The 22580-nt window shown below is 32.4% G+C and overlaps 27 non-coding genes across 27 annotated transcripts; all 27 read right to left on the bottom strand.

Annotated features, from left to right (window-relative positions):
- Positions 1 to 132: 132 nt before the first annotated feature.
- On the bottom strand, positions 133 to 204 carry Trnac-gca. Its single transcript has one exon. It is a non-coding gene; the product is annotated as a tRNA-Cys (tRNA).
- Positions 205 to 289: 85 nt separating this feature from the next.
- Trnac-gca lies at positions 290 to 361 on the bottom strand. Its single transcript has one exon. It is a non-coding gene; the product is annotated as a tRNA-Cys (tRNA).
- Positions 362 to 446: 85 nt separating this feature from the next.
- Positions 447 to 518, bottom strand: Trnac-gca. The gene has a single exon. It is a non-coding gene; the product is annotated as a tRNA-Cys (tRNA).
- Positions 519 to 763: 245 nt separating this feature from the next.
- On the bottom strand, positions 764 to 835 carry Trnac-gca. The gene has a single exon. It is a non-coding gene; the product is annotated as a tRNA-Cys (tRNA).
- Positions 836 to 920: 85 nt separating this feature from the next.
- Positions 921 to 992, bottom strand: Trnac-gca. The gene has a single exon. It is a non-coding gene; the product is annotated as a tRNA-Cys (tRNA).
- A 64-nt stretch (positions 993 to 1056) lies between these two features.
- Trnac-gca lies at positions 1057 to 1128 on the bottom strand. Its single transcript has one exon. It is a non-coding gene; the product is annotated as a tRNA-Cys (tRNA).
- Positions 1129 to 1369: 241 nt separating this feature from the next.
- On the bottom strand, positions 1370 to 1441 carry Trnac-gca. Its single transcript has one exon. It is a non-coding gene; the product is annotated as a tRNA-Cys (tRNA).
- An 85-nt stretch (positions 1442 to 1526) lies between these two features.
- Trnac-gca lies at positions 1527 to 1598 on the bottom strand. Its single transcript has one exon. It is a non-coding gene; the product is annotated as a tRNA-Cys (tRNA).
- Positions 1599 to 1683: 85 nt separating this feature from the next.
- On the bottom strand, positions 1684 to 1755 carry Trnac-gca. The gene has a single exon. It is a non-coding gene; the product is annotated as a tRNA-Cys (tRNA).
- Positions 1756 to 1840: 85 nt separating this feature from the next.
- Positions 1841 to 1912, bottom strand: Trnac-gca. The gene has a single exon. It is a non-coding gene; the product is annotated as a tRNA-Cys (tRNA).
- An 84-nt stretch (positions 1913 to 1996) lies between these two features.
- On the bottom strand, positions 1997 to 2068 carry Trnac-gca. The gene has a single exon. It is a non-coding gene; the product is annotated as a tRNA-Cys (tRNA).
- An 85-nt stretch (positions 2069 to 2153) lies between these two features.
- Trnac-gca lies at positions 2154 to 2225 on the bottom strand. The gene has a single exon. It is a non-coding gene; the product is annotated as a tRNA-Cys (tRNA).
- Positions 2226 to 2310: 85 nt separating this feature from the next.
- On the bottom strand, positions 2311 to 2382 carry Trnac-gca. Its single transcript has one exon. It is a non-coding gene; the product is annotated as a tRNA-Cys (tRNA).
- An 85-nt stretch (positions 2383 to 2467) lies between these two features.
- On the bottom strand, positions 2468 to 2539 carry Trnac-gca. Its single transcript has one exon. It is a non-coding gene; the product is annotated as a tRNA-Cys (tRNA).
- An 85-nt stretch (positions 2540 to 2624) lies between these two features.
- Trnac-gca lies at positions 2625 to 2696 on the bottom strand. The gene has a single exon. It is a non-coding gene; the product is annotated as a tRNA-Cys (tRNA).
- An 85-nt stretch (positions 2697 to 2781) lies between these two features.
- Trnac-gca lies at positions 2782 to 2853 on the bottom strand. Its single transcript has one exon. It is a non-coding gene; the product is annotated as a tRNA-Cys (tRNA).
- A 235-nt stretch (positions 2854 to 3088) lies between these two features.
- Positions 3089 to 3160, bottom strand: Trnac-gca. The gene has a single exon. It is a non-coding gene; the product is annotated as a tRNA-Cys (tRNA).
- Positions 3161 to 3245: 85 nt separating this feature from the next.
- Positions 3246 to 3317, bottom strand: Trnac-gca. The gene has a single exon. It is a non-coding gene; the product is annotated as a tRNA-Cys (tRNA).
- A 241-nt stretch (positions 3318 to 3558) lies between these two features.
- Positions 3559 to 3630, bottom strand: Trnac-gca. Its single transcript has one exon. It is a non-coding gene; the product is annotated as a tRNA-Cys (tRNA).
- Positions 3631 to 3719: 89 nt separating this feature from the next.
- Positions 3720 to 3791, bottom strand: Trnac-gca. The gene has a single exon. It is a non-coding gene; the product is annotated as a tRNA-Cys (tRNA).
- Positions 3792 to 4033: 242 nt separating this feature from the next.
- On the bottom strand, positions 4034 to 4105 carry Trnac-gca. Its single transcript has one exon. It is a non-coding gene; the product is annotated as a tRNA-Cys (tRNA).
- An 85-nt stretch (positions 4106 to 4190) lies between these two features.
- On the bottom strand, positions 4191 to 4262 carry Trnac-gca. Its single transcript has one exon. It is a non-coding gene; the product is annotated as a tRNA-Cys (tRNA).
- Positions 4263 to 5288: 1026 nt separating this feature from the next.
- Trnac-gca lies at positions 5289 to 5360 on the bottom strand. The gene has a single exon. It is a non-coding gene; the product is annotated as a tRNA-Cys (tRNA).
- Positions 5361 to 5445: 85 nt separating this feature from the next.
- Positions 5446 to 5517, bottom strand: Trnac-gca. Its single transcript has one exon. It is a non-coding gene; the product is annotated as a tRNA-Cys (tRNA).
- Positions 5518 to 5602: 85 nt separating this feature from the next.
- Trnac-gca lies at positions 5603 to 5674 on the bottom strand. Its single transcript has one exon. It is a non-coding gene; the product is annotated as a tRNA-Cys (tRNA).
- An 85-nt stretch (positions 5675 to 5759) lies between these two features.
- Positions 5760 to 5831, bottom strand: Trnac-gca. The gene has a single exon. It is a non-coding gene; the product is annotated as a tRNA-Cys (tRNA).
- Positions 5832 to 5916: 85 nt separating this feature from the next.
- Positions 5917 to 5988, bottom strand: Trnac-gca. The gene has a single exon. It is a non-coding gene; the product is annotated as a tRNA-Cys (tRNA).
- Positions 5989 to 22580: the final 16592 nt, after the last annotated feature.

Below are 22580 nucleotides of genomic sequence, written 5' to 3'. Positions count from 1 at the left end.
GGACCTCTCGATCTGCAGTCGAATGCTCTACCACTGAGCTATATCCCCACTTTACTACCCTTGAGTTCCCAGTTGTTGATTGAAATTAACATTTTAGGCAAAAAAGAAAAGAAATAAATAAATAAGACACATAGGGGACACCCGGGTTTGAACCGGGGACCTCTCGATCTGCAGTCGAATGCTCTACCACTGAGCTATATCCCCACTTTACTACCCTTGAGTTTCCAGTTGTTGATTGAAATTAACATTTTAGGCAAAAAAGAAAAAGAAATAAATAAATAAGACACATAGGGGACACCCGGGTTTGAACCGGGGACCTCTCGATCTGCAGTCGAATGCTCTACCACTGAGCTATATCCCCACTTTACTACCCTTGAGTTCCCAGTTGTTGATTGAAATTAACATTTTAGGCAAAAAAGAAAAAGAAATAAATAAATAAGACACATAGGGGACACCCGGGTTTGAACCGGGGACCTCTCGATCTGCAGTCGAATGCTCTACCACTGAGCTATATCCCCACTTTACTACCCTTGAGTTCCCAGTTGTTGATTGAAATTAACATTTTAGGCAAAAAAAAAAAGAAAAAGAAATAAATAAATAAGACACATAGGGGACACCCGGGTTTGAACCGGGGACCTCTCGATCTGCAGTCGAATGCTCTACCACTGAGCTATATCCCACTTTACTACCTTGAGTTCCCAGTTGTTGATTGAAATTAACATTTTAGGCAAAAAAGAAAAAGAAATAAATAAATAAGACACATAGGGGACACCCGGGTTTGAACCGGGGACCTCTCGATCTGCAGTCGAATGCTCTACCACTGAGCTATATCCCCACTTTACTACCCTTGAGTTCCCAGTTGTTGATTGAAATTAACATTTTAGGCAAAAAAGAAAAAGAAATAAATAAATAAGACACATAGGGGACACCCGGGTTTGAACCGGGGACCTCTCGATCTGCAGTCGAATGCTCTACCACTGAGCTATATCCCCAGTTGTGATTGTTGAAATTAACATTTTAGGCAAAAAAAGAAAAGAAAAAATAAATAAGACACATAGGGGACACCCGGGTTTGAACCGGGGACCTCTCGATCTGCAGTCGAATGCTCTACCACTGAGCTATATCCCCACTTTACTACCCTTGAGTTCCCAGTTGTTGATTGAAATTAACATTTTAGGCAAAAAAGAAAAAGAAAATAAATAAATAAGACACATAGGGGACACCCGGGTTGAACCGGGGACCTCTCGATCTGCAGTCGAATGCTCTACCACTGAGCTATATCCCCACTTTACTACCCTTGAGTTTCCAGTTGTTGATTGAAATTAACATTTTAGGCAAAAAGAAAAAGAAATAAATAAATAAGACACATAGGGGACACCCGGGTTTGAACCGGGGACCTCTCGATCTGCAGTCGAATGCTCTACCACTGAGCTATATCCCCACTTTACTACCCTTGAGTTCCCAGTTGTTGATTGAAATTAACATTTTAGGCAAAAAAGAAAAAGAAATAAATAAATAAGACACATAGGGGACACCCGGGTTTGAACCGGGGACCTCTCGATCTGCAGTCGAATGCTCTACCACTGAGCTATATCCCCACTTTACTACCCTTGAGTTCCCAGTTGTTGATTGAAATTAACATTTTAGGCAAAAAAGAAAAAGAAATAAATAAATAAGACACATAGGGGACACCCGGGTTTGAACCGGGGACCTCTCGATCTGCAGTCGAATGCTCTACCACTGAGCTATATCCCCACTTTACTACCCTTGAGTTCCCAGTTGTTGATTGAAATTAACATTTTAGGCAAAAAAGAAAAAGAAATAAATAAATAAGACACATAGGGGACACCCGGGTTTGAACCGGGGACCTCTCGATCTGCAGTCGAATGCTCTACCACTGAGCTATATCCCCACTTTACTACCTTGAGTTCCCAGTTGTTGATTGAAATTAACATTTTAGGCAAAAAAGAAAAAGAAATAAATAAATAAGACACATAGGGGACACCCGGGTTTGAACCGGGGACCTCTCGATCTGCAGTCGAATGCTCTACCACTGAGCTATATCCCCACTTTACTACCCTTGAGTTCCCAGTTGTTGATTGAAATTAACATTTTAGGCAAAAAAGAAAAAGAAATAAATAAATAAGACACATAGGGGACACCCGGGTTTGAACCGGGGACCTCTCGATCTGCAGTCGAATGCTCTACCACTGAGCTATATCCCCACTTTACTACCCTTGAGTTCCCAGTTGTTGATTGAAATTAACATTTTAGGCAAAAAAGAAAAAGAAATAAATAAATAAGACACATAGGGGACACCCGGGTTTGAACCGGGGACCTCTCGATCTGCAGTCGAATGCTCTACCACTGAGCTATATCCCCACTTTACTACCCTTGAGTTTCCAGTTGTTGATTGAAATTAACATTTTAGGCAAAAAAGAAAAAGAAATAAATAAATAAGACACATAGGGGACACCCGGGTTTGAACCGGGGACCTCTCGATCTGCAGTCGAATGCTCTACCACTGAGCTATATCCCCACTTTACTACCCTTGAGTTCCCAGTTGTTGATTGAAATTAACATTTTAGGCAAAAAAGAAAAAGAAATAAATAAATAAGACACATAGGGGACACCCGGGTTTGAACCGGGGACCTCTCGATCTGCAGTCGAATGCTCTACCACTGAGCTATATCCCCACTTTACTACCCTTGAGTTCCCAGTTGTTGATTGAAATTAACATTTTAGGCAAAAAAGAAAAAGAAATAAATAAATAAGACACATAGGGGACACCCGGGTTTGAACCGGGGACCTCTCGATCTGCAGTCGAATGCTCTACCACTGAGCTATATCCCCACTTTACTACCTTTGAGTTCCCAGTTGTTGATTAATTAACATTTTAGGCAAAAAGAAAAGAAATAAATAAATAAGACACATAGGGGACCCGGGTTTGAACCGGGGACCTCTCGATCTGCAGTCGAATGCTCTACCACTGAGCTATATCCCCACTTTACTACCTTGAGTTCCCAGTTGTTGATTGAAATTAACATTTTAGGCAAAAAAGAAAAAGAAATAAATAAATAAGACACATAGGGGACACCCGGGTTTGAACCGGGGACCTCTCGATCTGCAGTCGAATGCTCTACCACTGAGCTATATCCCCACTTTACTACCCTTGAGTTCCCAGTTGTTGATTGAAATTAACATTTTAGGCAAAAAAGAAAAAAAAATAAATAAATAAGACACATAGGGGACACCCGGGTTTGAACCGGGGACCTCTCGATCTGCAGTCGAATGCTCTACCACTGAGCTATATCCCCACTTTACTACCTTGAGTTTCCAGTTGTTGATTGAAATTAACATTTTAGGCAAAAAAGAAAAAGAAATAAATAAATAAGACACATAGGGGACACCCGGGTTTGAACCGGTGACCTCTCGATCTGCAGTCGAATGCTCTACCACTGAGCTATATCCCCACTTTACTACCCTTGAGTTCCCAGTTGTTGATTGAAATTAACATTTTAGGCAAAAAAGAAAAAGAAATAAATAAATAAGACACATAGGGGACACCCGGGTTTGAACCGGGGACCTCTCGATCTGCAGTCGAATGCTCTACCACTGAGCTATATCCCCACTTTACTACCCTTGAGTTTCCAGTTGTTGATTGAAATTAACATTTTAGGCAAAAAAGAAAAGAAAAGAAATAAATAAATAAGACACATAGGGGACACCCGGGTTTGAACCGGGGACCTCTCGATCTGCAGTCGAATGCTCTACCACTGAGCTATATCCCCACTTTACTACCCTTGAGTTCCCAGTTGTTGATTGAAATTAACATTTTAGGCAAAAAAGAAAAAGAAATAAATAAATAAGACACATAGGGGACACCCGGGTTTGAAACGGGGACCTCTCGATCTGCAGTCGAATGCTCTACCACTGAGCTATATCCCCACTTTACTACCCTTGAGTTCCCAGTTGTTGATTGAAATTAACATTTTAGGCAAAAAAGAAAAAGAAATAAATAAATAAGACACATAGGGGACACCCGGGTTTGAACCGGGGACCTCTCGATCTGCAGTCGAATGCTCTACCACTGAGCTATATCCCCACTTTACTACCCTTGAGTTCCCAGTTGTTGATTGAAATTAACATTTTAGGCAAAAAAGAAAAAGAAATAAATAAATAAGACACATAGGGGACACCCGGGTTTGAACCGGGGACTTCTCGATCTGCAGTCGAATGCTCTACCACTGAGCTATATCCCCACTTTACTACTCCTTGAGTTCCCAGTTGTTGATTGAAATTAACATTTTAGGCAAAAAAGAAAAAGAAATAAATAAATAAGACACATAGGGGACACCCGGTTTGAACCGGGACCTCTCGATCTGCAGTCGAATGCTCTACCACTGAGCTATATCCCCACTTTACTACCCTTGAGTTTTCAGCAGTTGTTGATTGAAATTAACATTTTAGGCAAAAAAGAAAAAGAAATAAATAAATAAGACACATAGGGAGACACCCGGGTTTGAACCGGTGACCTCTCGATCTGCAGTCGAATGCTCTACCACTGAGCTGTACCCCCACTTTACTACCCTTGAGTTCCCAGTTGTTCATTGAAATTAACATTTTAGGCAAAGGAAGAAAAAGAAATAAATAAATAAGACACATAGGGGACACCCGGTTTGAACCGGGGACCTCTCGATCTGCAGTCGAATGCTCTACCACTGAGCTATATCCCCACTTTACTACCCTTGAGTTTCCAGTTGTTGATTGATATTAACATTTTAGGCAAAAAAGAAAAAGAGATAAATAAATAAGACACGTAAGGGACACCCGGGTTTGAACCGGGGACCTCTCGATCTGCAGTCGAATGCTTTACCACTTTGCTATATCCCCACTTTACTACCCTTGAGTTCCCAGTTGTTGATTGAAATTAACATTTTAGGCAAAAAAGAAAAAGAAATAAATAAATAAGACACATAGGGGACACCCGGGTTTGAACCGGAGACCTCTCGATCTGCAGTCGAATGCTCTACCACTGAGCTATATCCCCACTTTACTACCCTTGAGTTCCCAGTTGTTGATTGACATTAACATTTTAGGCAAAAAAAAGAAATAAATAAATAAGACACATAGGGGACACCCGGGTTTGAACCGGGGACCTCTCGATCTGCAGTCGAATGCTCTACCACTGAGCTATATAACCACTTTACTACCCTTGAGTTCCCAGTTGTTGATTGAAATTAACATTTTAGGCAAAAAAGAAAAAGAAATAAATAAATAAGACACATAGGGGACACCCGGGTTTGAACCGGGGACCTCTCGATCTGCAGTCGAATGCTCTACCACTGAGCTATATCCCCACTTTACTACCCTTGAGTTCCCAGTTGTTGATTGAAATTAACATTTTAGGCAAAAAAGAAAAAGAAATAAATAAATAAGACACATAGGGGACACCCGGGTTTGAACCGGGGACCTCTCGATCTGCAGTCGAATGCTCTACCACTGAGCTATATCCCCACTTTACTACCCTCGAGTTTCCAGTTGTTGATTGAAATTAACATTTTAGGCAAAAAAGAAAAAGAAATAAATAAATAAGACACATAGGGGACACCCGGGTTTGAACCGGGGACCTCTCGATCTGCAGTCGAATGCTCTACCACTGAGCTATATCCCCACTTTACTATCCTTGAGTTCCCAGTTGTTGATTGAAATTAACATCTTAGGCAAAAAAGAAAAAGAAATAAATAAATAAGACACATAGGGGACACCCGGGTTTGAACCGGGGACCTCTCGATCTGCAGTCGAATGCTCTACCACTGAGCTATATCCCCACTTTACTATCCTTGAGTTCCCAGTTGTTGATTGAAATTAACATTTTAGGCAAAAAAGAAAAAGAAATAAATAAATAAGACTCACAGGGGACACCCGGGTTTGAACCGGGGACCTCTCGATCTGCAGTCGAATGCTCTACCACTGAGCTATATCCCCACTTTACTATCCTCGAGTTCCCAGTTGTTGATTGAAATTAACATTTTAGGCAAAAAAGAAAAAGAAATAAATAAATAAGATACATAGGGGACACCCGGGTTTGAACCGGGGACCTCTCGATCTGTTTTAATATTTAATAGTAGTTTTAATATTTTTGCAAATACAAATTTGAAATAAGTTAGAATGCTGATGATATCAAAAATATTACTAATATTTATATTCAATATATTGGTATGATTAAAATTCGATTTTAACAAAATAATGAGTAGATGTGAATGTACTTATTTGTCTTCAAATATACTTTAAAGTACCTATTACCGCCACGTAATTATGAAATTTTCTTCATGGCCAATATAATAAAACGAAAATACGTCCGAACAGTACCTATTTGTCTACGAGTATAATTCAAATCAGTCAAATAAATCTTCTATTTGCTAATAATATTGAGTCACTACTATTTTTTTCATTAAGTGGAAATTTTTTCGTGAGGAAGTTCGATTCGCTAATGTATGTACGTATGTGTATATGTGAGCCAAAATTTGCCCATTAATCGGCGTTTTTTTTTAAAAAAGACTGCTTCGATTTTAAAAATTTAAAGGAGATTTTATGAAATGAAGACTCACGATGATTATTTTTGCAAGACGATCGGCCGAGTCGATTCAGCAAAAATGTGAAAAACGTGTTCGTCTACGTTTTCCCCAGAAATACTGAACCGATTTTAAATATTCAAAAAGTATTAGTCGGAAAATTTATTGTAAATTTCATTTTTGCGATTTTGATAATCTCTTTAGGGCGTTTAGAGTTTATGGTTTTAATAAATTTCCTAAAATATCATTGCCTTACGACAAGTTGCTTAATTATAAAAAAGTATGAAGATTTGAAATGATTTTGATTTAATCATAATTGAGTATGTTTTATATAATAGTTAATGAAAATGTATCTAAATATCTAAATCTCAATTGTTATTGATTATCTGATTATCTAAATCTCAATTGTTATTGAATTATCCGTTAGACTGTGACACGGCGCTTACGCGATTCGATATCTAACCTCTAAAAGAGCTACGCAGCGTTATTGCATTAAAAAAGGTCAAATTTTCAAAAAAATTTAAATATCTGATTTTTTCAAATTTTTCAACAAATTTTAAATCTTTTTTAGAAAAATAAATTTTTGGTACGGGAAGTTCCAGCAATTTGCCTTATAGCACGATGCCATACACAACTAGTTTTATTTAATTTTGGTAAACGGCAATGTGTGAAAATCTATAACAAAAGTATTTTTTTTTCGTTGTTAGCACTGTTGTTTAGATTACGAGATTAATTTAATTTTTTAAGTATGTGTTATTCATTTATATATGTGTAACATATAAATATAGTATATGTTATATAAGATGTATTTTTAGTTTTAAGTTAGATTCAACTTTTTTTCATATTGAAATGCTTACACGTGGGTGGGGTATTATTCCAACTCTGTTGATGAATATTTCTGTTGAAATATAAGATCAAAATTACAGCTATTATTTTGTAAAATCCGTTAAAAATAAAAATAAGATCGGGGAACCTGTTATCCCCTGGCCGTCCCATTTAAAGACTTTTTTTTTCGTCTAATACTTGTCTTAAAAAACGAATGTTTCAGCCATTTTTCTTAAGGCCACACATCACTAGTTGTGTTTATATTCTGACATAATACATACAGGTGGTTGATAGCAAAAAGTTAAAAATACTTCGGTATAGTTTCATAATAGTTCATCTATTTTAAATGCTTCTATTTTAATATACGAAGGAAAATAAATCGATTGAAGAATTATGTATAGAGCAGAATGTTTGCCATTAAACTTTCGTAGTTTCAAATGTTATAGCACACAATTATCACGGTGCTTATCATACTTGTCGAAACATCATATAGAACTCGTGTTTGGAATAATACAGAAAAACTTTTTCGTATAATATACCTACAGAACTCGTAATCTGTCACTTGTATCTTACACGCCTAGTTAACCCGAAAAAGCCATGTGCTACCCGTTACAGCAGCACCTCTAAACATTTTCATTTGCGGATAGGAAATGTACCCGAATATAGAGTTAAATGAATATCGAGAATTAGAAAATATTTCGTAAAGCTCTAAATAAAATTACCTTTTATTTTACACTAATAATTGAATCATTTATTGAAGTGATTCTCTGAATATGATTGTAATATTGATCCGATAAATTTATATGTGTGTTTGCAAGTGTGTGTGTATGTGTGTGAGTGAATGGCATAAGCCAAATAGCTCATAGAATAGTTATGTATTCTGATTGCTATTGAAAATAAAAATTAAAAAAAAAAAAAAAAAAAAAAAAAAAAAAATTTACACTATAGCCTTGCATAAAATGCACTAATTATGGGCGCATTAATTATCTTAGAAAACTGTGCTTTCCTAATACTAATTCCAGCTACAAATAATTTTTAGGCTATCAAATTATAAACTTTGGAAAACGTTTTCAGTGATATGCAAAGTAATTTTTTACAGATATATTTGGTATCCTCACACAACAAAACAAATCAATTGGAATATCGGTACTGTTTTATAAAACAGTAAACTATTTTTTTGTTACGTGATGGGGTATTTAGTATTCTTTAACTACCCGTAGCCTACGGGCCGTAGGGTAAGTTACGGTAATCGCAAAAAAATCGAAAATGGAAATTTTTATATATATTTACGTTTCAGAGGTTTCTGAATATTTTGGCATACTTTATTAGAAATGGATGTGTGTGTATGTGTGGATACATTTTTTTGCAGACTATTTCGGGCGTACGGAACAACCGATTTGAATGATACAAAAAACAATCGATTCCTATTAATAAAGAGACGTGTTGATTACTTTCTGGCAAAAGTTGATCCAGCGGTTTCGGAGATAAGAAGGAATGAGTGCAGGAAATAAAAATCGAATTTTTGAGAGAACGGAGCATCTGATTTGAATGATTCAAAAACATTCAATTTGTCATGATGGTGAGAAGTGGGGATTAGTTTTTGGTAAAAGCAAGTCCATCCGTTTCGGAGATACAGAGCTAAATGTGCAAAAAATGACAGTTTTTGGGAGAACTTAGCATTCGTTGTGAATGATTCAAAAGACTTTCTGCTGGAATAAGAGCTTCTTTCCGGAAAAAGAATTTTTTTATTATATTCTATTATTTTTTTAGTATCGAAAATAATTTGGATTTTATTTCTAATTCTAGCTAAATTTTTAAAGCTCATTTATATTCTTCAAATAAATAATTTTAATTTTGCAATTCAGTTTATATCATTCATATAAATATTAAACAATGCCCTTCATTTTAATTTCGATTGATTAGGTTTTGTTGATTTACTTTTTATGTAAACATATATAAACGTCGTCATCAAATTTACAAGCTTTTATATTTTGTCTATAAAATAAGAATAATGAAAGTTACAGTATTAATAATAATCTATTTGAAAACATTTAATATTCCTCGAATATTTCATTACGGTACGGGTAGTTCCAGCAATTTGTCTTAAGGCACGATGCCATCCATAATCCACTAGTTGTATTTTTTGGTTATCTGATTATTATTTTTTTTTCTACTTTCTATATTAAAATATCGGTGGTCGACCTTTAAGCTCCGCTCTACCTTATTAATGAAGCTATAAGTTTTGTTTCGTTTTAAAATAAAGAGAATATTAAATTAAAATTTTATTAATCTAATCGTGTGAGAAATGATCTCGTTTCATATGGTGCATCAATAAATAAATTGACTATATTATTATTATCACAATGGGTATTCAGTTTTCTAATAAGAATGTACAGTAATCATGAGTGGTCAGAGCTTAATTACACTAAAAATGGACAAAAATTTATTAGCACTCAATTATAGAATGTGATTAGGAGATAAAAAAGAAAGCAAATAACAAGTAAATCATAATTAAATAGTAAATTACTAATATCGGTAAATATTTGATATTTGTACCATTTATATTTTGAGAAACTAATGTATGTATATGAGTAATTTTCTTTTAATATTAGAATTTAGCTGTCAAGAAAACTGTAATATCAAGCTATAAAGTTTTGGTAATAAAATGATAAATGTGGTTGATTTTCATATAATCAAGTGTTTCGTGATTATATAATCAAGTATACGATGATTTTCTACTACATTCATAGAATTATTACCAAACGATTTTATTCAGTGTAGCATAATAGATGGAAATTCTGTTAAATAGGCTTTAAAAGTTCAAAGAAAACTTTTTTATGATTACAATCAGCTAACATTTTTTTGATAAGCTTATAACAAACATAAAAATTTTATGAACATATTTCAACAAATAGTCCCAATTTTGGAAATCTTGTGGGTTTATTTTGAATGTGGACTTCCAAATGCTATTAAGGGTTTCTGTTACAAAGTTTAAATGAACCAAAATGATAACTAGTAGTGCATGGCATTGTGCCTTAGGGCAAATTGCTCGGACTTTCCGTACCGCAATTAAACATTCAAGACATAAAAATAATCTATTACTCAATTAATAACAATTGTTTCAAATATTTTCAGATCGATTATTTGCTCCGTATCTTCGAAATGGCTGGACCTGCCTTGATCAAAACCAATCAGCACGTCTCTAATGCTCCAATGCCATTTTTTTAACTTTTATTTCTGGATCTTCGAAATGACTGGACCTGCTTTGGTCAAAACTAATGAGTAAGTCTCCTTATCAATAGGAATCGAATATTTTTTAAACCATTTGAATCGGTTGAATTATGTTCTCGAAATTGTCGACAAAAATTGTATGTATACATACATACATACACATACACATACATCACTTTTTTCTAAGGAATGCCAAGATGTTCAGAAGTCTTTGATACGCAAAGTATATAAAAAAATCTTTTTTGATTACTTTAACATACCCCAAGGCAAGTACAAAATCCTAAAAATGGTTACAGTTTGAGCTAAGCTATATGTTTTGTTTAAATGCACATACATTATTATCAAACTGGATGTTTTTTTCTTGATTTTCTCATGATGGTTATAACTTACAATCAATTCTTTCACCCCGTTTCTACTTGATGTTGAGTTCTGTGGCACTCTCTATGTATGTATATCAATTATTTTATGTATAAATATATTTAATATGCTTTTGGTATCTGATCTCAAAGTATTTTAACAAAATTGTTCATGTATAATTCTTTTTCAAAAATATCATACACCTGATTTTGCACCTGTCATCATTCTAAGTAGTTTTGAATGCCACATTAGATTTGCTAGAGCATCTCAAAAGCTCCACTTCGTACGACCAGATAGGAAGTATAGATTTAAAAATAAAATTAAACTAGTTGGTATTGGTATTTTGCCTTGAGACAAGTTACATGAACTTCCCGATATGTGTAAATAATCGATTTAATCAATAAAATACAAAAATATTTATGATTGATTAAAAGTACTCCGAATGTATTTATTACACTTAATTGAAAATTAACGAACACTTAACTCTTTTTCAAAAATCAATAATTTTTATAATTGAATCAGTTTCCTTAGGACTTTAATGGTTAAGTATTTTCATACAGACCAAGTACTCTATCGTTATACCAAGTAAATCGTCTAATTTTAATTTTAACAAACGTCAAAATAACTACTCATTTTCTCAAACTTTGATAAATTTTTAAAATTAAACTACTTGTCGTAAGGCCGGAATATTTCAGTAAGTTCTATAAGACCATGATATATGTCGTCAAAAAACGTTCCATAAAAATCGGCTTAATTTTTTTCAACAATTAATTACAAGAAAACGACTCGGTAGATGTTCATCTAAAACCACTCAGTATCATCCCCAACTAATATATTTCGAACAGTTTTTGATTTTTTAAAATCGATTCGGTAGTATGAGCTTAAATGTGAACGAAAAGTTTAACACTTTTTTCCAAATTACAAAGAAACGGCTTTGGAAGATCGTCGCACAAAACTGGCAAACGATAGTTCTCATTGAGATACATCAAATGGCTTAAGCCTTTTAAACTTAAAATTTTAAACTTAAACTTAAAATTTTAAGTTTCTGAAATCGGTTCAGACGTTTTTAAGAAAACGTCGATTTACAGCAAAATATCTGTTCATGCACACATATATTTTTTCCAAATTTGGTCTCATTCGATTCAGAATGGCTTGAAACGTCGACAAAATATAAAATTAGCGAATCGGATTTTTTGATGAAAACATAAACTTCTCTTTCGGGAAGTTAAGAATTCGATTTTCATTTGTTTCCTATGAATTTTTGTGCTATTTCAAATGCTTTCCAAAATTTAGGTTGATGATTAATTTAACCAGCTTGAAAGTTCCAATAATTTCTCTTGTAGAACAATGCCATCAAGCACTAGGTTCGTATTAAAGTTACCGCTAATTACATGATCGTGATTGAAAAAGTGACCGTCGATTATTGAGCCGTATTCGGTGTACAACATCGTCTGACCAAACGACCATGTTCTTGGTATACACACGAGTACATAGTAGAAAAATATTCTGAGATTCGTATCAGTACAACGAACTATTTTTTATATTTTCGTGTGCTGGGTCACCATCGTTCATTCCGAGTAGTAATATTGGGGTGGTCGTTGGGGATGGAATTAATTGCTTTTACATCGATCTGGTCTCCTTGAGGCCGACGAGAATTCATAAATCGTTCGTCGAAAAACGAATGAATTCATCAACAACGAATGTAATGAAAATTCTGAGTGATTTTACTACGCGAAAGCACTATTAATCGAGATTTTCTGGTAGCTGACAGCCACATCGCTATTTATTTTTTATTATCATGTTAATGCATTGTCAAGTATATGAAGACATTTATATAACTATTTTTTTATTGAAACTCAATGTATTTTAAATTTATAAAATTTATAAAAATTCCTTAAATACTCGTCTGTGTGCATAAAAAATTATATTATAATTATATTATATTATATTATATTAGTTTTCAATAATTACTAAACTTTCATAATAAACTATTGAAAAATTTGAATAATAGGGGAGCTAGGGGCTACTTGTAACAGTTTTTGTTAATTAATATATCTTGAGATCCACTGATTATATTTCTACGATTAGAGATGGATAGTTGCTGTAACTATTCCTCTACCAAATCAAGTAAAAATTATTATTATATAGTATTTGTGACTAGTTGTAACGTCTACCAAGGCAAGTAGTAAAGGCGAAAACAACAATATTACATCTGATAATTTATTCTTTACATATTTTTAACAAAATTGCCTTGTTTCTAACTTGTAAGTAATTCTTTTCATAAAGCAACGCAAACTATAATTATTATAAATAAAATGTATGTCTCCTTTAATATAAATTTTTATCATAAATCAACGTAAACTACAACTATTATCATAATATAAATCAAAAATATAGTGTCTGCGGTAACACAATAATTTATATTTGTCCACATCGACTGTAAATTCCACTCAATCTTCTTCACTTGAATATATATGTATGTATGTTACAAGTACAACTAGCCCCAAAGGTTTGTTTCAACTAACCCCAGGTGTGATTTTTTTACATTACTCAAGATAACTATTTAAATAGTTTAGCAATCACAAACATTTTTACATATATCAAAAATTGATAAATTTGGAACGAAATAAGATACAAAAAAATTAAAATCATAATTGATCATAATAACTCAAACCACAATTTTATGACAGATCAATTTTATATCAGCTGTCAATGATCAAATGATAGACCTGCACAGTTCTGTTTATTACGTAGGCCTGTGGGACAGTAGCTATGATGGAATTAAAAATATTATGCAGAACGGTTTACATGTTCAATCCAGACAAATATTTTAATATCTTATAAAATCCCATTAAAAAACGTCTGTTATTAGTTATTCCCGTTACATGCAACAGCAATTAATATTGCGTCAATTTTTTAAATGACTATTGAGTTTCAGTTAAATGATCTATTGAATTTTCTTTTGCATAATTCAGCAGTAATTTGATAATATTTACTCCCCATTGCCTTTGAGTAATCTGCAAACATACTTGTGATTGAATATCTGAAAATATGTTTAAAAATTATTGTTGGATTCTTCAAAAAAATCTTAATAGATCATTTACGTTAACACTCAATCGTCATGTAAAGTAAAAAGGGCCAGGAAACGACAGAAATTTTAGGATTTTAATTATTATGCAGAAGAATTACTTCATCGGAGATTTTGTCGTTTTGTGTTATTTTTTTTTTGATTTCTTGCTTTTTTACTCCAATTTTGAGTTCAGATTCATGTTCAGCGGTAAAAACTACATTGGGAAACATATGCCGCACACCCAATACAGACAACTTTTTTTTGTGGACCTGTATTATTAAAAATTTTGGTGGTGATAATCTAACCGACTCGAAATTTAATGAATTTATAAATGTATTAATAACTAATGTCTACTAAAAAAATGTGCTTCCAGTTTATGGGTTTCTCTTTAAGTCTCCCAATTGGTGTCATGAAGCTTACGTCTCGCATCAAATTACTTGTATCTCTTCATTTACGAACGATCTATTTCCGATGTCTATTAATGACTAAATGCGGTCATTCTCTATATGTCATGCTACACATTGATTTTTCAAGCTACACTGCTAATTAATTTAATTGAAATGGCTTTATTGTTTGATAACATTGCATATAGGTCAACGCCGCCACGACGATGACCCGTTCGACGGCGTTTTAATGCCCGCTCGGGCCTGGTCGTCCGACACCTGTCACTTTATCTGTAATAACATGTTTTTTCGGCCCGCGAATCGATATTCACAGCAATGGCCCACGAAACGATGTATAATAGATTTTTGGTAACTTACATTAAGAATTCATGATCGACTAGTGAGAAACGATGGCTAGTCTAACATTCGTCTAGAAAATTAATTAGGAACAAGGTGTAAATGACATTTTGTCTTAAGGCTTAGGCGTTCGAATTGATACTTCGATATCTGAAAATGATATATCTGATAAATAAGATTTTTTTTTAAATTTTGGCGTGTTTTAACTTCCCGTAGGGTAAGTTATTGTAATCGTCCAAAAATCGAAATTGAAAATTTTTGCATATCTTCTCGTTTTTAAGGTTTCTGAACATTTTGGCATACCTTAGAAAAAATTGATGTGTGTGTATGTATGTATATATGGATACAATTTTTTGTCCACGTTCGATTCCTATTAATAGGGAGATGTGCTGATCACTTTTTGGCGAAGGCAGGTCTAGCCGTTTTGGAGATACGGAGCAAAGAGCGCAGAAAATAAATATCGTGTTTTTGAGAGAACGGAGCATCCGATTTGAATTATTTAAAAAATATTCAGTTTGTAAAGATAGGAAGAAGTGTTGATTAGATTTTGGCAAAGGTGGGTCTAGCCGTTTCGGAGCTATGGAGCTAAATATGCAAAAATGACAGTTTTTGAGAGAAGTAATTATCCGACTTGAATGATTCAAAAAACTTTCTGCTTGTGTTGGCGAAACAATTGCTTTTAGGGAAAGATTATTTTTAATTTTGTTTTTAAATTCTATTTTTACTAAATTTTATTCTTCGAATATTGCATTCAAAGTTCTAGCAATTTGCCTTAAGGCACGATGTCATACACCACTAGTTTACATTTACAGAGAAATGATTTGATCGACATTTACCACAATCAAATCAATACAATTAATTGACACAAATAAACTTTTAATTTTGTAATCAGATTAGAATATTCTGAGAAAATGTGAATGAAAAGTAACTTAAAGTGAATGAATTTTTATGGTTTAATGACTCGGTCAATTTCAAATTAATCGATTTAGTTTATTTTATTTTATTATATTTAAATATATAAAAATAAATTAGTAATCGCAACGAATCGAAAATGAAAATTTTTACGTATCTTTACGTTTCAAGACTTTCTGAACATTTTGGCCTACCTTATTGTTAGAAAAAATAGATTTTTCAGTCGACAAATTTTCGTCGACGTTTTCGGGAACACGGTCAACCGATTTGAATAATTCATACATTCGATTCGAAATAATGGGGTGACGTGCTGATTAGTTTTAGGCAAGAGTAGCTCCAGCCGCTTCGAAGGTACGGGACAAAAAGTGCCAAAAATGGTAATATAGTTTTTAGATAACAGAGCGTCCAATTTAAATGATTCAAAAAATATTTTCAATTTAATTTAATGATTAAATTTTTGGAAAGGCAGGTCTAGCGGTTTCGTACAACCAATAAAAATGTAAAAAATTGCCATTTGGTAATCAAAAATGATCAATAGATCAAATTATTAGATATTTTAAAGAGAATTTAATAATAATTACAAATTTTGTTTACACTTCTATGGGTTTCATACCAAGATTTATAAAGTTTACCTGGAAGATTGCAGAGCAGTCAGTCAAAAAATATATAATTTTTTCAAAGTTCTCAAAAAATTTTTTAATTATGGTACAGGAAGTTCCAGCAATTTGCCTTAATGCGCGATGCCATGCACCACTAGTTATCTTTTGACTTTTATCAATCACAATAACAGTCAATTTAAATACAATATTATCGACGTATTATATTTATTATTTATATATTATTATATTTATATATAAAAAAATATTGCAATTATTATTATTATTTGACCACAAAATAATGAAAACCTCAATTTACTATTAACTATTTCGGTATGAGCTTAATATTTAAAATTCAATCAAGTCGACCAATAATATATCCTATTCTTTCACCACAAATACCTTTTCACTTGAGCCAGGATGACTTATTCGAGTCCTAGATCCGTCCAAGGCTACCACTCCCTCAAATAGATCGGGTCACCGACAAGAGAAAGCAATACAATGCTCATAACTTACGGCCAGTTAAGGAAATAGGTCAGTTTGCTTGTTCCCTATTTTTATGTCGTTTTTATTTCGACTGATGGCTCGTCGTCTATATTTCACACTAAATGACAATGCCACGAACATACTTCAGAACAGTGATTTATTTTCCTTGCGGAATGGCTCGTGCTAAAGTTATTGTCATCTTAATAGTCGCATGCAAATTGGAGGCTTCGAGATAAAGGTATAGTTATAGTTGATTTTGGACTTGTAAAGTGATATAAATATTTGATAACAAGATTGTGTATTTTTGAACAGTAAAACATTATATTTGATATTATTATGTATTTAATACTAATTAATTTATTAAGTTTCAACCTATTCTTTCTGTAAACTTATTCACAAATCCCAACTTTCTGACAAGACAAAACAAGACTGATTATAGATATTTAGTTTAACGTACTCTTTAATATGTAGGGAGGCTGGGTACGGTTATGCCAGGGTACAGTACTAACAGTCATCATAACAGCTAAACTATACTGAATTTGAGATAGGGTCCAAAGGGAGAATTAAAGTATAATTTTTCGAACAAGTTCTCATTACTGCTTTCAGTCAGTGCTTTACATTACTAGCAAGGGGGTATCTATTAATCACGTGAGGTTTTTAGGGGGAGGTGGGGTTTGACAAAAAATCACGGGGTATAGTAAGATATCACGTGTATTTGTTTTTTAACTGATTTAAAAAAAATCAAACATTTTCAAAAAAAATTCAATAATTTTACAGTTTTATCACGTAACTAAAAATACACGTAATGTTTGGTGGGAAAGGGGGGGTAATTTTGAATATCACCATGTATCACAAATGGGGAGGGAGATCAAAAAATCCTTAAAAACTCGCTCACGTGATTAATGGACGCTCCCCAATTAGTTTTTTCTAGATAATTTAACTCAATCATAACGATATTTTGCTTTCAAAAGTGTGCGTTCTGACAAATTTTGGGGTACGGTTGTGGCATGTATTTTTTGTCTTTTTTGGGTGAAGATTGAACAGATAAAAAAATCTAACTTAACTAAGACAAAATACGAAAGATTGAAAGGTAAATTAAATATGAGGGAAACAATTTTTTACAAAGATTCCCGTATTCCACGCAGACAAATGTTCAAATAACTATTTAATTTACTTTTATCCCAGCTAACTGGTATATCACCAAAATTACGGCTGAACAGTAAAAAGTGGCACAACCGTACCCAGTCTCCCCAAAATATTAAAACTTTTAGAATTTTTCGGAATTTTACTATGACTCTTAAGATCTTTCAGACAAAGTTTTAAAATCTTTTTTTTTAATGTACAGAAAATAATATCATTACATGATGAATTCAAGATAGAATATGTGAAATTATATTTTTAGATTAATTTATCACAAACCTTCCATTTCACTTTCAGAATAGTGAAATGATAATATTAAACGACAATAAAATGTGTTGCAAATTTTATTAAAATTAAAATACATATAATACATAATTTAATATAAGAGACCAATTAATTCTTTCTATTTAATACATATTCAAGTCTCTTGTACTTTACGACAATTTCTATATGAAAATATAAAGATTATTCCGATGAGTAACTATAATACTAGTTCTAATGCTGTTGTATTTGTAATTGACAATTTATGACATAATTGATAAAAATTTTCATACTCATTCTCTAAAAAAATCGATTTATATCGATTATATTCACTTATTCTTATAATAGAATTCATTCAAGGTTGATGCTTTATTTTTGTGCAAATTGTTATAAGGCGTAAGTTCTATGGATTATATTATGGCTTAAGAGATCACGTCGACTTCATTCCACTTAATTTATTCTTCATTTTTCATGTTGGAGTTCGATACTTATTTTTACTATAATACATTAAAACTGAATTATTTCATAGAATTGATCAAATAGAGGGAGGTCAAGTTGTTGGAAAAAGATTTCAATAGTTGATTAACTAGATTATTTGCAGATGTCGAGAAATTTATGTAAAGGCAAAATGCTACGTACCTTGTCTGTGGTGTGATATCAGAAATGTTTGAAGGGAAATATTTGAAATGTCAGAAAATCCTTATGGCCATGGCTCTATTTGTTACGTGCCGTTGTCAGCATAATCGAAATACAATGAAATATTATCTTCTAATAATAGTTCTCGTATATCAACTGTTCAATTAAATGAATATAAACATAAACCTCCTACACCGATTCATAAAATTCCCAACGGTGCTTTTAGCAAAATTACACATTACGTATCACACGGTTTTTAGTTTTTTATTCCTCTTAATTTGATATTATCAAATCACCTGCGAGTTTTACTCTGACATTATCGCAAAATCTCTACTTGTTCGCAACATCTTCTTACATGACATTCAGTTTTCATTCCCTCATTACCGACAAATGCCTTTGCCACATAAAATTCCTTTTTCATTCACAAGGTATAACGTGTGCCACCAAAAAATCAATAAATTTAATAATATTCACGTGGATTCTATATTTATATCAAGTAAAATCTGCAATAATATGCTTATACTTGAATACATTTTGTGTTTACTATAATAGTAAAATTGTAGACTCACGTTTACGAACCACGTTTAGGAAAAATGAATTGAATTATTTTTCTTTAGATTTTTTGCGTAATATTATATTGATTATTAATTTAAACTTACACATAAATAACAATAAAGTGCTTTGATATATATTTGAAATAAGTAATTTTTGTATTTATTATATTTATTATGCATATTCATGATGATGAAAGTATCACAAAGTAGAACATCGTGTATTTTATGTGTATTCTATAATTCTGTTATTGAAAAAAAATCAGTTTAGGGGGCGTCTATTAATCACGTAATTGATTTTTTAAGGATTTCTGGTCCCTTCCTCCCCTTTCGAAATATGTAGTGATATTCAAAATTACCCCCTTTTCCCATAAAAACACCACGTGTATTTTTAGTTACAAGAAAAATTGTAAAATTTTTGATTTTTTTTGAAAATGTTTGGATTTTTTTAATTCAGATAAAAATAAATACACGTGATATTTTACTATACCTCTTCCTCTCCCACGTGATATTTTGTCATTTTTTGTCAACCCCCCTTCCATCTAAAAACCTCACGCGATTGATAGACGCTTCCTAATCAAGCTGTTTTTTCTATCACTATTAACATTGTCTTCATTCTCATTTATTCAAAAATAAATTGTTTAAAATTATATAGCTTTTAACTAAAAGTTTATTTTATCGCCAGAATATTCGACTCGCTAGTTTTCTGTTTAGAAAAAGTATGTATGTGTGAGCCAAGTTGTCTTATTAACTTGGTAAGAACTTGCGTTGATTAGTTTTGCTGATGATTGGTGAAGCCGTTTCTTTTTAATACGAAAAAAGAGCAAAATTGGTCGTTCAATATATATCTAAAATTCTTGAACCGATATTATTTTATTATTTAAAAATTTAGAAATTGCTCGAAAAATATATATTGGAAAAGGTGATTTGTTTTTGGCAAAGTTTTTCAATTAAACTTAATTTAACGTAAAAATTTAACATTTTTATTAAACTTAAGGTGGCAATACATGGTCGTATAAATAATATCTTAAAATATTGTAGTCCTACAAATATTTGAAATATAAATTTTTTTTCAGGACATACAAGTGACTGTTTGTGCACTATAAATTAATACAATTACAGATATTCAAAGTTTGTTTGAAACATATCAATTGAAAATCATGTTGATTAGATTTTAGTGAAAGAAAAAAATTTATTTTCGGAAAAAAACAATTGAGAATTATCACTGAAAAGCCAAATCTAAATTATTATTGATTCAGTAAATTATTTGCACGTGCCGAAAAGTTGATGCAAATTGCCTTAAGGCAATGCTACCTAAATCCTTCATCTAGTTAATTATATATTTATTTATGCACAATCAGTCAATGATTGACTTTTGAAATATTTGATATGAACGAAACTTTGATTGATTTGATTATAAACTTTGAATGGTTGTGTAAAATTTGAAACAATTTCTTGTCATGAATCATGATATTCATACCAGATTAAAACAGTTATTCATACTGGGAGATCTTCTATTTTCAATGTACATAGTATCTTACGATCAATGATGTCTTGATTACTAACGACAAGCTTGTAATTTGGTATTGGAACCAGTAATTGAAATCTATGAGATCAGAAAGCAGAAGCGCAGTTGGGGTTTCGCATACCCTATTGTAAATTGAAAATACACAGAATATGTAATTTTACTATTGAATTAAACTACGGAGTTTAAAGCAATGAATAAAAGTTTGACTGAAAATAAGAAGCAAAATAAATAGTAGTATCATTTTTAACTTACCGAAGAAAAGTTTATGTTTCGGCCAGAAAATTCAATTTGCTAATTTTATGTTCTGTCCAAAAGTGAAAAAACTATGTGTATGTATACCAGTTTTTAACTTCCTATAGGGTAAGTTATAGTAATCGCAAAAAAATCGAGAATGAAAATTTTTATATATCTTTACGCTTTAAAGGTTTCTGAACATTTTGGCATACCTTCGAAAAAAAATATATATATATGTGTGTATGTATATCGACGATTTAGAGAACGCGGATTAACTGATTTGAATTATTCAAAAAGCATTCGATTCCTATCGATAATGATACGTGCTGATCAGTTTTTGGCCGAGGCAGGATCATCCGTGTTCAAATTGCGGTGCAAATAGTGCCAAAAATGGTAGTTCAGTTTTTGAGAGAACGGAGCATCCGATTTCAATCATTCAAAAAACATTTTACTTGTAATGACAAAATGAAGAACTAATTAAATTTGTTTAAAGGCAGGTTTTGCAGATCGACTGAAAAAAGTACAAAAAAATCCATTTGTCGGTCAAAAACGATCATAAGACATGTGCACATCAAATTATCAAACATTTTATAGAGACTTTGATGATAGGTACAAATTTTCGTTACATTTCTATGCGTTGGTTCCGTACCAATGTTTATCCGTTAGACTGCAAAACAGCGCTTGCGCGCTCCGAAAAAAAGTTGCTTCGAAAAAAAGTTCTAAATTTTCAAAAAAAATTAACATATGAAAAAACATAATTTTTCGAAAAAGTCCCAAATTCTATTAGTTTTCAAAAATTTCAGAAATTCTCAAAATTCTATTTTTCTTTTTGAATTTTAATTTTTGCTACGGAAAGTTTCAGCTATTTGACTTAAGGCACGATGCCATACACCACTAGCATTTTTTTGTTGACGTTTTCTCAAAAATGGCTGCACTGATTTTAAAAATTTAAAAGCCATTCGAAGAAACGCGATAAGGACTTGCATTGGTTAGTTTTGCTCGACGATTGGCCTAGCGGTTTTTTTGCAATGTTGAAAAATTTAGCTAAAATTAAGTATAAAAAGTAATCATGTTGAGCTATAAATAAAATTTTAAGTGTTTTAAGTTTTATGTCAACTATTATATATTCACCATCTGAAATGTTATTACAACTAATATATTGTAAATTAAGAGTTACATTAATTTTCTGTATCAGGAAAAGCTTATAGTTTGTAGTTTGATATATCTCACGAACAGCACTAAACTTAAGCTATACGTAGATTTAGTATGTTACCATGTATATTGCCATACATTGACTTGTTAAATGTGCAAAATTGTGCGCCACCACTAACACAAGATTGTAACGTGACCTATTTTCGTCATCGTCATAAAAATTCAGCTTTATTCGCATCGTCTCAATCCCTTTCAAGCACCATAATAACATATGTAAGGTGCTTTA

Source organism: Ctenocephalides felis, unplaced genomic scaffold, assembly GCF_003426905.1.
Source record: "Ctenocephalides felis isolate EL2017-DRISC unplaced genomic scaffold, ASM342690v1 CF-g0.4_SCAFFOLD_01886, whole genome shotgun sequence".
Taxonomy (NCBI): domain Eukaryota; kingdom Metazoa; phylum Arthropoda; class Insecta; order Siphonaptera; family Pulicidae; genus Ctenocephalides; species Ctenocephalides felis.
Note: the sequence above shows the minus strand (reverse complement) of the source record. Positions and strands in the feature narration are given on the sequence as shown.